The 13,230-nt window shown below is 37.2% G+C and overlaps 1 protein-coding gene across 6 annotated transcripts in view; it reads right to left on the bottom strand.

Annotated features, from left to right (window-relative positions):
- PAM (peptidylglycine alpha-amidating monooxygenase) overlaps window positions 1-13,230 on the bottom strand; it is a 111,130-nt gene that overhangs the window by 84,197 nt on the left and 13,703 nt on the right. Inside the window, exon 1 of one of the 6 annotated variants that reach the window (XM_066569856.1) lies at window positions 5,442-5,460. The exons of the other annotated variants lie outside the window; for them this stretch is intronic. The gene's annotated coding sequence lies outside the window, so the exon portion shown is untranslated. Of the gene's footprint in view, window positions 1-5,441; window positions 5,461-13,230 lie in introns of those variants that run through there. 6 annotated transcript variants of the gene reach the window in all.

The following is a 13,230-nucleotide window of genomic DNA, read 5'->3' as shown; positions in this document are numbered from 1 at the left end:
AGCCTAAGAAAAAGCACTCCACACTAGTCTGGTCATTCACTGAACAGTTACCATATCCAAAAAGTCTACAGCAGTGAATACCTGAGCTGGCAGTCGGGCTAAACTCAAAGAGCTGTCAGCCAGGGAACTCCTGAGGCATTCCCATTTACAGGTAGGTTTCTTCAAAAGGGAAAGGGAGGAATGGCATACCACTAATTGGAGTACTTCACAGAGGTTCAGATTTAATCCAGATTTTCTAGGAAAACCTCGGAAATTTGTACTGTGACATTCCTTCTGATGGACTGTATAGACTTCTTTAAACAGCAGAATGTGGCAATACTGCAGTTCTACAGTCCTTTTCTGAAGAACTTGCTCCTTTTTTCCCTTAAAATACACATACCACTTCTTCAAAGATTTCTCTAAGAAAGCACTATGGAATAAACTACAACCTTCAAATTGTGTTAATTTTTTAGTTAAAGAAAAAACAAGCAAACAAACAAACAAAGAAAACACCCTAGAAATAGTACAGTGGTTGTAACAGTTCTGTTTTCTTGTAGGAGTCTTACCTTTCTTCACAAGTGATGGATCCACGTTGCTTCTCACACACTAAAACTTCTTTCAGGTGTATTGTATGGAGAAAAGTTGGTAAGACTCCTTACACCAAATAACAGGATTCACCAGCCAACTTCTACCACTCAGCTCTAAAGTAAGACAAACACTTCTAGACTGTCTCAGCAAGTAATGGAAGTCATACATTGAAACCTTGCAGGAAGGTCCAAGACTTTCAGTCCTGTAGAAAACCAGATGGACTGGCTGAGTTCTAGACTTAAAGCTCCCTTTTGACTCCTAGCCTCTACCACCACAAAGAGCTTACAGATCTACATGCAGAAAACTGAAAATAAGATTCAGGTCCAGTGTAATGAGCAGCTTTCACTGAAGTAGGTATGTTGTTTTCAGCCAAGACTCCAGCAACACCTCCAACTGACGTAATTTACTTCAATACTAATTCTAGTGCATATAAATTAATATAAAAATAGCACTGTTAAAAAAACCCAAACCAACCAGACAAACCCTCACCTACAGCCTGAGGTAACACATGATGTAACTTAGGAACAAAACTTGAAAAGTACATATTACATGACAGGCTCTTTGCAGATACTATATGGGCTATGTTGTATTAATTAGTATTACTGTATTTTTAAAGTAGTGTGGTAAATATAGTTTTAGGTTATAACATAATGTTAAAATAGAAACTATGTGATATAAGATACTTTTTTAACTAGCTCAAGAAAGGGATGAGATAATCAAGAAATTCTTCGCACAGAAAGAACAGCAACACACCTAAATCCCCAAGAGAAGAATTATTGCCTCCTTATCAGAAGAGACCAACTCCTTCCTGCCTTTGAGGAGCCAACAAGGGGGAAAAGTTGACAATAACCAGAGAATACCCTTTGTTTGAAAAGAATTTATGCATCATGTATGAGATATATGAATATGCAACAGGCTATTGCTTTTAAGGGTTAATCTTTTGTTAGCATGTGTGCTTTTCAGGGCATAATTGCCCTAGGAAAGCACCCGGAAATCCGTATTCCTTTGCTTTTTATTGTCCTCTCTTGTCCTAACTCTGATTGTCCAAAATCTTATTGCTCTAATTTTTATAACTATTTTTATAACCATTTTATTATTATTAGACTTTGAAAATTTTAAAACAAGTGACTGGCATTTTTCACAAACACTATTTTATTGAACCATAAATTAATGCTCTTCTAGATGCACAACACTGCTCCTATTCTTGAGATAAATACTCTAGAGATTGAAAATAAGAAGGCAAAACAATCACAAAGCTTCAAAATTTTGACACTTAATCAGGGAAAAAAACCCAATATAACATTAAAAAATCCTAAAACTTGGAGGGCATGGAATAGGGGGATTGAAAAACACAACAGAACCTATACATTTCTGCATGTACAAATGAAGATGCTCTAAATTAAATTCTAAGGAAAAAAGTACCAGTGAAACCTCATTTTCCCCACATGTAGAACACACTACATACTATCAAGGGATTCTCTTGGTTTTTAAAAATTCTCCAGAATTAGACGTTGTACAGAGACAGAGGCAGACCAGCCAATTCAGACTAACAAGCTCTAGAGAATGCTAAAAAGTTTTTCTTAGAACACTATTATTTTTGTTGTATATTTAGCTTTATAGTATTTTTCTCTTAAAGATCGTCTAAGCCACTTGTCACTACAAAATATTCATATCACAGCATATGACAATATTCCCACCACCAGAAGGCAATATTTTCAGAACAGGAGAATATATTTTTGGAAATCAATATGCTAGTTACCAGTCAATATGGAATGGAAGTATTTATAAAAGCCTTGAACTTTGGAAATCCATTCAGGAGAATGTCAGCTCTTCCTATCTAACACTTCCACCTGATTTATAATTATTATTATTACACAGATTTAAACAAACATGTGTATTTGGTTCCAGACAAAAAAAAAAAAAGCACTTAGACAAAAACAGATACAAAATATTATGGAGATTTTTCTTCATTCTCATACAGCTACAGAGGAGGATCCCTGTATCTCTGGGGCACAGATGAAGCATGATTTTTGGAATAATGTGGAGGGAAAAAAAAGACAAAAAGGACACAGCTGTTACACAGTTACTTATGGATTTTTCTATATTTTTAACACTCCTGATTAAATTATCCAATCTTACAGAAATACATGAATGCTTATCTACCAGTAATTACATTTTGTCAGAACAAAAATATTAGGTACTTTTTTGTAAGCAAATTCTAGCAAGATTATGGCACATTTTTTCTCCTATTGACTGAAATACCAGGCAAAACACAGAGCCTTCATTGCCCCATTCCACATGCATGTGTACAAATAATGTCAGAAGAGATAGAATGCAATTGAGTAAATTTTATTGATTCTGAAAGACTATGCATTTCCTCCATTATTATTAACTTCTGTGCAAACAAAGATGAGCTGCATGCTTTAAATATTTAACTATGCAAAAATGATTAAAGCTTTGTGCTGGAAGAAATCTGGCCAGATCATGCAGACCAAGAAAGGTAAGGTGGTCTCAGTTCCCACCTCCAACCACGGTGAGGTTAAGCATAAAGCCCCACCATGCACACAAAACACATGTATCATTGTACACATGACCAGCCATGGGGCAAGGAGGGAGGTAGAGGGGGAGGACGTCCTAATTTAAAACCAGCACATCACTAGTGTCAGGTCTTGAACTCAATTTCCTTGTTCAAACAAGTCAGAAATTTGTCGAGGATGTCTATCTGAATAGTAACTTCCCTAAATATCAGGGAAAATATTCAGAAACTGACCACAAAATCTCATGTGCCAACCAGCTATTTTTTCTCACGGTTGTATTTGAACAGGGAGATTTTAAACTCCATAAAAACCCACCACAATTTTAAGCACAGATTTTCAGCTGTACTTATGGCTAAGTTGATACAGCAGAATGTGCTCAAAGCTAAAGCTCTGCAGAGCAACTAAACCAGTCTTGTCTACTGTGACAGACTTTGTGAGTCCACAGATTCCAGTGGAATGGGCTTATCTTGCCATTGGAAAATCTCTCTGCTTTGCTACAGACTAGGTTTGTGTTGCATCAACCCACTAAACAAATGCATCCCATGCCTGCTGTAGAGAGAAAAGAGCACCAGGAGAGCAAGACTACTCTTTTCAACATTGAATTAACTTAGCATCCTCAAAAACTGTTAGCTTTACCTTAGATAATGTTCTAATCTGTTCTCTTGTTAAATAATAGAAACTGAAAGAATTCCCAATTAACCCTGTTCAAGTCTTTTTTTTCCTTCAAGAACTTCTCCTTCAGCCCATGTTTAAGGTAACTATCTCTCTCTTCATATTCATCTTTTTGATACTCTTTTTGCTCTAATTCTGTCATATCTTCCTATAGGTCAGTACCACAATATTATTTGAAAAAAAACATGTTTCTTTCTTTAAAGTAATTCTTATCCTTTCCCGTCAATCCTCCTGTAATCCTGCTTGTTTTCTGCTCACAACAGAGAAAGCAGCAATGATTAATGACACCACTACAATGGAAGATCTTCAGAGTGCACCCAAACATGCACCACTACAAATGACCTAACAGGATTATAGTGAAAAAACAAACAGAAACCCTGTTTCTGTAATGAACTGTTTGAATGTGAAACCCAAACATGGAGTCAAAAGACTTGGTGGGAGGAAGAAAAAATCAAACCCATTATTAAACATGAAAAGAAGCACCCAACTCCAAACTACTACCATGTAGTAGTAGACATTTATTAAAGAAACATGGATTACATACTAGTTGATTGTGTCTAACATGCCAAACTGAAAACCAATCAAACAAAAAAACAGTGAACAAAAAACCAACCAAAAAAAAAGAATGAGCAAAATCCCCCTAGTCTAACCTCTTAAGCTAAAACAGAAAAGCACAATTCCTAAAGCCATAAAGGAAGACACTGCGAACAATCAAAAATTGTATTACATACATAAACAGACTTTATTTTTTAAGCGTCAAATATTCAAAGTTAATAGGCATCAGAATCTGAAGGGGAGTTATCAGTTTATCTAAAGTATTATTATTTTTCTATTATTATCCAAACTAATAGCTAGACAGTCAAGAGAGAGAAAAAAAGATCACATATATCTCTATACTAGAAAGCAAAAAAAAAAAAGCTCAGTCCACAAGGAATTAAGGCTACTCAAAAGGCACAGTATTGTCACTAGACTGTCTTTCCTATTCTTCTAATGCATCACATCTGTTGCAATTAATAGCATTAAAACTGTCAAATGAGTCGGTGCATATTAAGCATTTTCCTTAAGAGACGTCAATAGAGGCCCCCTTTCCCCAAAACAGACTTAAGTGTCTAAATAAGCCAATGTTATGATCAAAAGAGAGAAAACAGGTACAGGTTAAGAAAAGTTACTTGCATACTGTATATGCAGGGGAGAGAGGTACAATGATGGACTTGTGCAATACATACCACCTTAATGTAGAATTTCCTGCAACATCAAAGCCCTTTTTTAATATGAGATTGGTGTTAATTGCTGAGTTCTTGTTATAATAATAAATTTTTTTAAGTGAACATTTTTCTCTAAGGTAATACTCCCCATGACATAATTTCATTCATCCTCTTAAGATTAAAAATAATTCTCTGCAAATTTTAATTTGTAAAAACCTTCTAACTATATAATAAATCAATTTGGTTTACTTCAGGGATTTTTACTTTACCTTTTTTTATATTCATGAAAGTTACCTTGACTTTGTCATTACATTTAAATTACACGAAGCTATGCAATTGGTTCATCTAAAACATACTTCATGCATTTAGTGAACAATGCAACAGAATAAACAAAAAAGCAACACAAACTTCAGTGTGAGGATACATAAAAACTATTCAATATGAAGCAACAGTCACTTACCTTCCAGTCTCATTAATTACTAAAATAACACTGGATAACAGAATGTATGGAGAGATGCTTATGATCTTTAGTGAAGGCCAAATAATCTTCATGTAGATGCTGTGAACAGCCCCTGTATGCATACTGACATCATCAGTAAAGGCTTTGAGGCAAAGGATACTATGGTAACCATGCGATGTGCTGAAAGAGAAGCCTTTAATTGCTTTAACAACTTCCTGAGGCTTGTGATACTAGGTTTCCATTTGCTCAGAAAGAAATGAACGTTGTCACAGAGGCAGTGAGTGTGCTACTGCCCAGAAAAAACCCCTGCACTGAATCCTGATTCTATTAATTGCGATACAACTTTTTAAATTACAAGTATCATAGCTTGAATTCATTATTGAAATCTAACATCTGGAAGAACTGTCAGGAGTCAGATGTCAAGAAGCAATAATGTCAAGGCAGCAATTTCATAAGCACTTCTGTTTTCTCTATTTGCATGCATTGACACCATCACATTGAGATATTATCTTCCACAAGTCACGGAAGAGCTTTAAGTGTAGAACATTCTTTTGCGCTAGCGGGTAAAACACTGTTCACAATGAAATCTAAAGTCCAGCTAATACTAAAGCTCAGGCGTAATATAAACTGACATGCTGTGAAAAAAAGTGTTTATCCTGGTATCATGTCTCTTTCAACTTCAATGACTATTAGTCAGTAGATTAGTTAGGAAGGACAAAACTCTGGGAAATATTACTAGCAGTGCCATGATATGGCCCAAAGACAGCTGAATAAGATTATTTTGGCTGTTTTCCAGAAAACTGAACTACCATCTCTTCATTTTGCACACAAATAGCTCAGCAGATATTTGTTTTCTCAAAACTCAAGAATAACCACGTGACTAACAATCAAATCAGAATTACAGAGCTAGCTGGGATTCCTTCAGTTTAGAGTATCTAGAAAGGCGACCATAAACTGATTTTTTTAATCAATGTCATTGTTTCAATTCTAACATTAATCAAGCCCTTGTGAAGAAGTTATGATTTTCACACTTAGGTTGAAAGCTCTGATCATCAGATGCGTAGGTTAAGAACAGTACTGGGCCAACCACTTTTACAACTAGACATCATTTGGTCTTGCCAACCAAATTTTGCACTCTTATTTTAAAAAAGCACATTTCATGGCTCCCTTTTCAAGCTCAAGTGCAAATTTCCTCAGATCCTTCACACACCTGCTCTTCATAGGAAATTTTCTGTACACACATGGTTTCAAAACCATTGATCTAAGGAGCAATAGTGCATTGCCCTCCACCCCAGTATCTTCTTGTATATAATGCTACATACACTTCAGAGAAAGAACAGAAGTAAAAAACAGCTGGAGACTTGCCTTTATCACAAAAGCAACTCAAGTTTCTGCTATATGCAGGAATGCAGAAAGCCATACTACTGTTGATCCTGTGTTGAGACCAGTATTATGTGTCCAATGGACACTAACAGCACTCACCCATGCATAAATACAGAGAAAGAGCAGCTGAAAATCATCGTTCAACAAAAGCAGAAGACTGTACCCTCCAACTCCCCCTTAGAAACTGATGTTACAATCAAGGTAGCTCCTGTTAAGAAACCCAAGTCAAAAGAGTTGACAGCAGTATCAACAGTTGAAACTTCTTCTAAAACCAAGATATACAAGATCTAAAGGTGCTTACCTTACCTCAAATTAATTTCCAAGTTAATAGCTTAAAAAAAACCCACATCAGCCTGAAGCTGAATGTAAAACTTGCTTTAAATTCAAAGCAATAAACTTCTGACTATTGAGTAGAAAATATAATTACAAAAAATAAAAATGAAAACACACACAATTTAAAATTGCTAGATGACACACTCAGCCTTTTTAAAGTGACATTTTTCCAAAACACAGTTCCTACAATCTCCGTCCTGTTTTGGGGAGGATCAGACAGTAGCTGCAGATCTAGTAAATTACATCCAACCTCTCAGAGGATGTAATAATAAATAAATCAAATAAATCAAACACCTCAGTTATTTGCATTTAGCAGCTAAATGACTGTCTCAGTTTTTTCCAACTAGAATCTCAGGTAGAAGTATTTGTCTGGGCCAATTCCACTACTTTCTGTTAATCTCTAGTTAACTCACTTGACTGCTTTAAAAACGAAATAAAATGAAAAGTTTCATTGTCCAGTTCTTGAAGAGTAACTTAATTTAGTATGGAATGCTAATACTGTCAGGATCTGGATATATACAACATCCCTCCTGCAACTGCTACAGAAAAAGAACCAATTTAGGTTAGACATCAAGTAGGGAGACAGGTATTGGAGGCAGATTAAACATACCAGATGACAGTTTTTCATTCTTCCTAATATTTCTTTGAGCTGATTAGAGTCTGGTTTTAAGAGCACAAAAAAAAAGAAACCACAATGAGCAGTAATTTTATTTTTGTATGTCTGTGAACAGGCACAAGCTTAGGATGTCAGCACAGAATAAGGCTGCAAATAATGATGCAATGGCATGTAGAAGAACCATCCTGACATAATTTTTGAGGTCACATGTAATGGTTTCCTCTTATACCTAAACTTCTAGGACCATTATACTAACACTTCAGAGTCATTCCAGATTCTCATTTCTACAGCAATAGAAAGAATCAAAGAGTAGCTCAATCACAGCATATTATGAAGTCCTGCTTTTAGTAAGAGAGATTTCAATCTATTTCCTGGCACTCTTCCACAAATTTCTTCCTCTACCCAAGAAGGCAATATAAGGGCTGGAGCATCTGTCCTCTGAAGCCAGGCTGAGAGAGTTTAGTATAAGCTGTTCAGTCTGGAGCAGGGAAGGTTACAGGGAGACCTTATAGCAGCATCCTCCTGTAACTAAAAGGGGTTTACAAAAAAGGTGGAAAGGGATATTTTTAGAAGGACATGTTCTGTTAGTAACAAGGGGAAATTGTTTTGAACTGAAACAGAGTATATTCAGATATCATATGGCAATGTTTAGATATGATATGTGGTTGGTGAGGCACCGGCACAGCTTGTCCAGACAGCATGGATGCTCAGTCCCTGGAAGTGTTTCAGACCAGGATGAGGCTCTCAGCGACCTGGCCTATTGCATGTGTCCCAGTCCACTGCACAGGATTTCAAACAAGATGATCCTTAAGGTCCTTCCAACCCAAACAATCCTATGAGTTTCTATAAAATCTCCCCTCCACATGGAAATCTGGGCATATGCCCTTTAACTGTCTACCTGCTAAACAAGCTGCAGAGGTACCAGCTTACACAGTAATGAACATTTACCACATAGTTAAAAAATTGCTGAAAATAATAATAATAATAATAATAATAATAATAATAATAATAATAATAATAATAATAATAATAATAATAATAATAATAATAATAATAATAATAATAATAATAATAATAATAATAAAATAATTAGATTATTATTTGTCAAAACAGGAAACACTAAATTGGTATTACACCTAAAAACCCATACTATTAGTATTATGGAATGTAAGGGATAACAAACACCAAGTTAAATTAGAAAATATTTTGAATTAGGAGACTTATTGTGTTTTATTTCATATATGTACAGCTGCAACTAAATGAGGGAGGTTTCTCTAATTTTCTATAGTGACATGTTCCCAAAACAGAGCAACAGTTCTTATCACAACCAACATCAGTGGCAAAAAGGAGGCAAAGAACTCCAGCAGCAAGTCCTTACTCTGTATCATTGGTTCCTGAACTTGGTCATATCACGGAGAAAAACACACTCACATAAATAATAGAGAATTGTTTATTATAAATATAGAGAAATATATAATATTATACAGAAATTGTATACAGAAAAGTATTTTAATTACTTAATGTACTTCTACTATAAAATCTCTGCAAATCTCTTACTTAGCACCAGTTCCACTTCAAACATTCGGACTGGGCAATCTTAGAAGGCTTTCACAGAAAGAGCATTAATAGCAGAATGCTACCACAATTTTCTTTTTACAGATACTGTTTATTCCTGCCCATATCTTCACAATAAACACATGTTTTCTGATATTGCAATGCTGGAGGAGGAGACCACTGTGCAAAAACTTCTGGAACGGCCACCACCATCATCAATATCTTCAAGGAAAGGCAGAAGGGGGGAGCAAAGCAGCAGCACAATTGTGTTCTCAACAAGCTACCTTGTTTGTTTGTCTCAGCCACACAAACCTTCTCCCCTTACAGGCCTGGAATATCCTATTTCTCTAAGTCTAGGCATCCCTTTAATTAGCCTTCTTAAAAGAACATCTACTGCCTGGGTAAATTTGCTGTATGTAAAACAGAGGGATAAGCTACAAAAATGAACACCAGAAAGAGACAGGACTATACTCCTGAAATAGATACAATAAAGTAAAATATTAACAAGTTGTACCTAGGCACTTTTATTGATATGTTCACATTTGGGAAAATCTAATTGCTCAGTAGGTCTTCTTTTCACTTCAAGTACAGCTGTGGAGATTGAGGTCTACAGACAACACTGAACCCCAACACCCACATACAGTAAGTCCTTGTCACATTGATCCCTGAAACACACAAACAGGATTTTTGTAGAAAACAAGACTTCTTGCAACTCCGATACATTTCTTCAAAAGGACTCTCAGTGTACACAAGAGGCATTTTTAAGTGCAAATATAAGAGGTCCTCTTAGATTAGTAGGGGTGGAACAGTATACATCACCATTTTTTGAGAGCAAAAAATGAGGCACTTGCTAAGACTGTAGTCTTTATTGTTCAAACCTCATTTCATTTTACATTTCTGTATTTCAAGCAAAAATTTCAAAGTAAATCCCAACTTTACATAATCTAAAATTTTATTCATGTTCTGTCCAACTGTTCCTCACAGAGACACTGAAAAATAATCAGATATTAACCTTCTTCCACCACCTTAACTTTATGCATGCTCAATGACCAAATGCCTTCTGCAGCTCTGCCAACAGAATGATAACAAAGGTTTTTATAAAAATCCTACAGGAAAATTTCCCAATTTGCCCTAAAATAGGGTTGGCCCTCAGTCATTAAATGCCACCATTTCTTTATTGCTTTGCTGGTTTGAAGGCTGACTAAAAGTGCACCAAAGGTCAGCTAAATGCTTCAGAGAACCAAATAAAATATCCATGCTTCAAAATTCCTCATTCCACTCCACAGTCCTGCAGTAACTTCAACACTTTCATTCCAAGGAGCATGCTCAATTTACACTGCCTCCAAATCTCAAAGAAGTCTCAGTGACATGTCCATACCAAACTAATTCTGAAATCAGAAACTTATCTGAAGAAGGGCTTTTTCACAATAACCTCCTTTTCAGATGCCTGTAGCTTTTTTTTTAATAGCAAAATGAGTTATGAAAATACCTCAGCCTGCTTGTGGCACAAGAATTACTTCCTATTAATGTTCCCAAACTCAAACCCTACCACTCCAAATTGAAGTTTGGGACAGTGGACTTTTGTGAGTTACCTTTCCAGACAAACAACCCCTAAATGAAAAGAAAATGAGAGAATTCGACACGTGGCTACAGTCTCTCTCCTGTAACCACAGAATGTCTGACAGAGGGGTAGGTTAAAAGGATTAGAATGTTGGACCTAGTTTTCATTCTGAAGTGATTCACAACTAGCAAATCTCCACGCAAGGTGTTTTACAGATGAAGTGTGTTATTTCTGTCTTCCAGCAGCTTCTCTCTAGTCACTACACAGAAATATAAAAGGTCATTTTTAATCAAGGAACTATTAATATTTAATTAAAACATGTGAATGCCTTGCAGAACAACTGGAAGGCAAGCTCAGTAAGGCAAGACACATTCACTAATTTAGCTCATCTGCGACAGACTTCACAGCAAAATGAGCAACTTACTCTCTTTTTTTGATTCTGGTCCTGTAGGTGAGCAAATACAGTTTATGATGGAAACTCTATTTTTATTTGAAGATGACTCATAATGGCCAAATTCATTACAAGACAACAGACATGCCTGATTTAGTCAATTAAAACAAAGGATTTGTACTGTGGATTATAAAATAAAAGTTCTGGTAACGATCTCTGCAACAAAGAGCAATAGATAAAGCTGTAGTATTTTCTCAAATCAGGTTTCACATATAAACAAGAAAACACAGACATAAAAACCAGAACCAATGCCACTGCATCATGTCTTTGTTAATGATTTCTTTGTCCTATGCATAATAAACCTATTGTGGTGGTTTGACAGGAAATGTGTTTTTTGAGATGCTGTGTTTTTGGCCAATGGATATTCAGACTTTAATATTGGCATTTAACCTGACCATTGAGACATGGACACGCCTCTGAGAACACGGAGTTAAAAGCAGAGCTCTCCCCTGGGAGGGTCCTCTTGGGTTTCCGGCGGGAAAGAGTTCGGGTCTCTCCCCCGGCCCAGCTGCTGGCTGGGCAGGGGGAGGGGAAAGCCATGTGGCCGAGAGAGGTAGGCCTGAGCCCGGGGGTGGAAGGGTGGAAGAGAGACACAGAGAGAGAGAGAGACACCGGGAGCCATCGGGCAGCCCCCCCTGAGAGACACAGAGAGAGAGAGAGAGAGAGCCGCTGCCTGGGACTGTAACCTTGAGACTTGATAAACATGGGCCTGCGCCGGCAGCACGGCTGGGACGGAGAAGAGGGGGGGGTTCAGCCGGCCGCTTGTAGGAGCTTTTAACCCCTTTTTGGAGAATGAGAACTTTACAGAACATTGACCTTTCCTAGAAGATAGAGTGGAAGATGAGGAAGGAAATGGGCCAGTGTGAGAGAGGTCTGGGCGAGTGAGAGATAGTAGAAGAATAGAGAAGAATCCTAGTGGGAAGAGATGATGGAGTGGCTTTTGCTGGACTCTTTTTGTATAGCCATGGACAGAACCATGTTCCTTGTGATACAGAGACTGCATTCTAGGGGGAGGCAAGGGCCTCAGAACCAAGAGGGTTCAGTGTTGATGCCCCTCGGCCCCAGGGGGTGAAAATATGGGGGGGACAGGTGTCCCAAAGGAGAGATTGTGGGGACAGGTGTCCCAAAGGAGAGACTGTGCCTTTTTTGGATCGGGACAGAGCATCCTTAAAAGACAACCCTAGAAGCAGCTCTGGTCCGTGTTCAGTGGTGAGAGCACTGGACATGGAAAGGAAAAGTCACGACGGCAGATGTACTCCGGGCGGTGCCACGAGTGACACAGAAACACACGAGGCTTCGACTGTGTTTCCAGGGGAAGCCCATGGCACAAGAAGGACTCCTCTCCTCTTGATGAACTGAGGATTGATTGTCTAAAAGGTGGTGCTGGACCAAGAGTTGGTGATTTGAGGAACAAAATGTATTGTGTTGGAAATTTGGTGGGGGGGAGGAGGAAATGCACTTGTGAAGTTTTCATTTTCCCTGTGTGTGTGTTCCTTTTTATCTGTAGTTGTAGAGTAGTTAATAAAGTTCTGGTTCTTTTTCCCTAAGTAGGAGCCTGCTTTGCTTATTCCTGGTCACATCTCACAGCAGAAACCAGGGAGAAGGTATCTTCATGGGGGCACTGGCATTGTGCCAGTGTCAAACCATGACACCTATGTAGGTCTAAAGAATGAAAATCAATATATCCTTGATGGAGTAAAAAACATACAGAAAATTGCTTTTGATGGTTATTTATTATTTAAATGGAGCTTGCTTTGTCAGTGTGCACAAAACAAAAAAAGGAAACAGAAGCAGAAAAAATATTTTCTTTATAGTAAAAATTTAGTAAAAAATATTTTCTTTATAGTATATTGGAAAGAAAAAGGTAGATGCTAAGAGAAGCAGACTTTAC

The sequence above is a fragment of the Molothrus aeneus genome, chromosome Z (assembly GCF_037042795.1).
Source record: "Molothrus aeneus isolate 106 chromosome Z, BPBGC_Maene_1.0, whole genome shotgun sequence".
NCBI classification, from domain to species: Eukaryota; Metazoa; Chordata; class Aves; order Passeriformes; family Icteridae; genus Molothrus; species Molothrus aeneus.
This window is presented reverse-complemented; position numbering and strand designations above follow the sequence as displayed.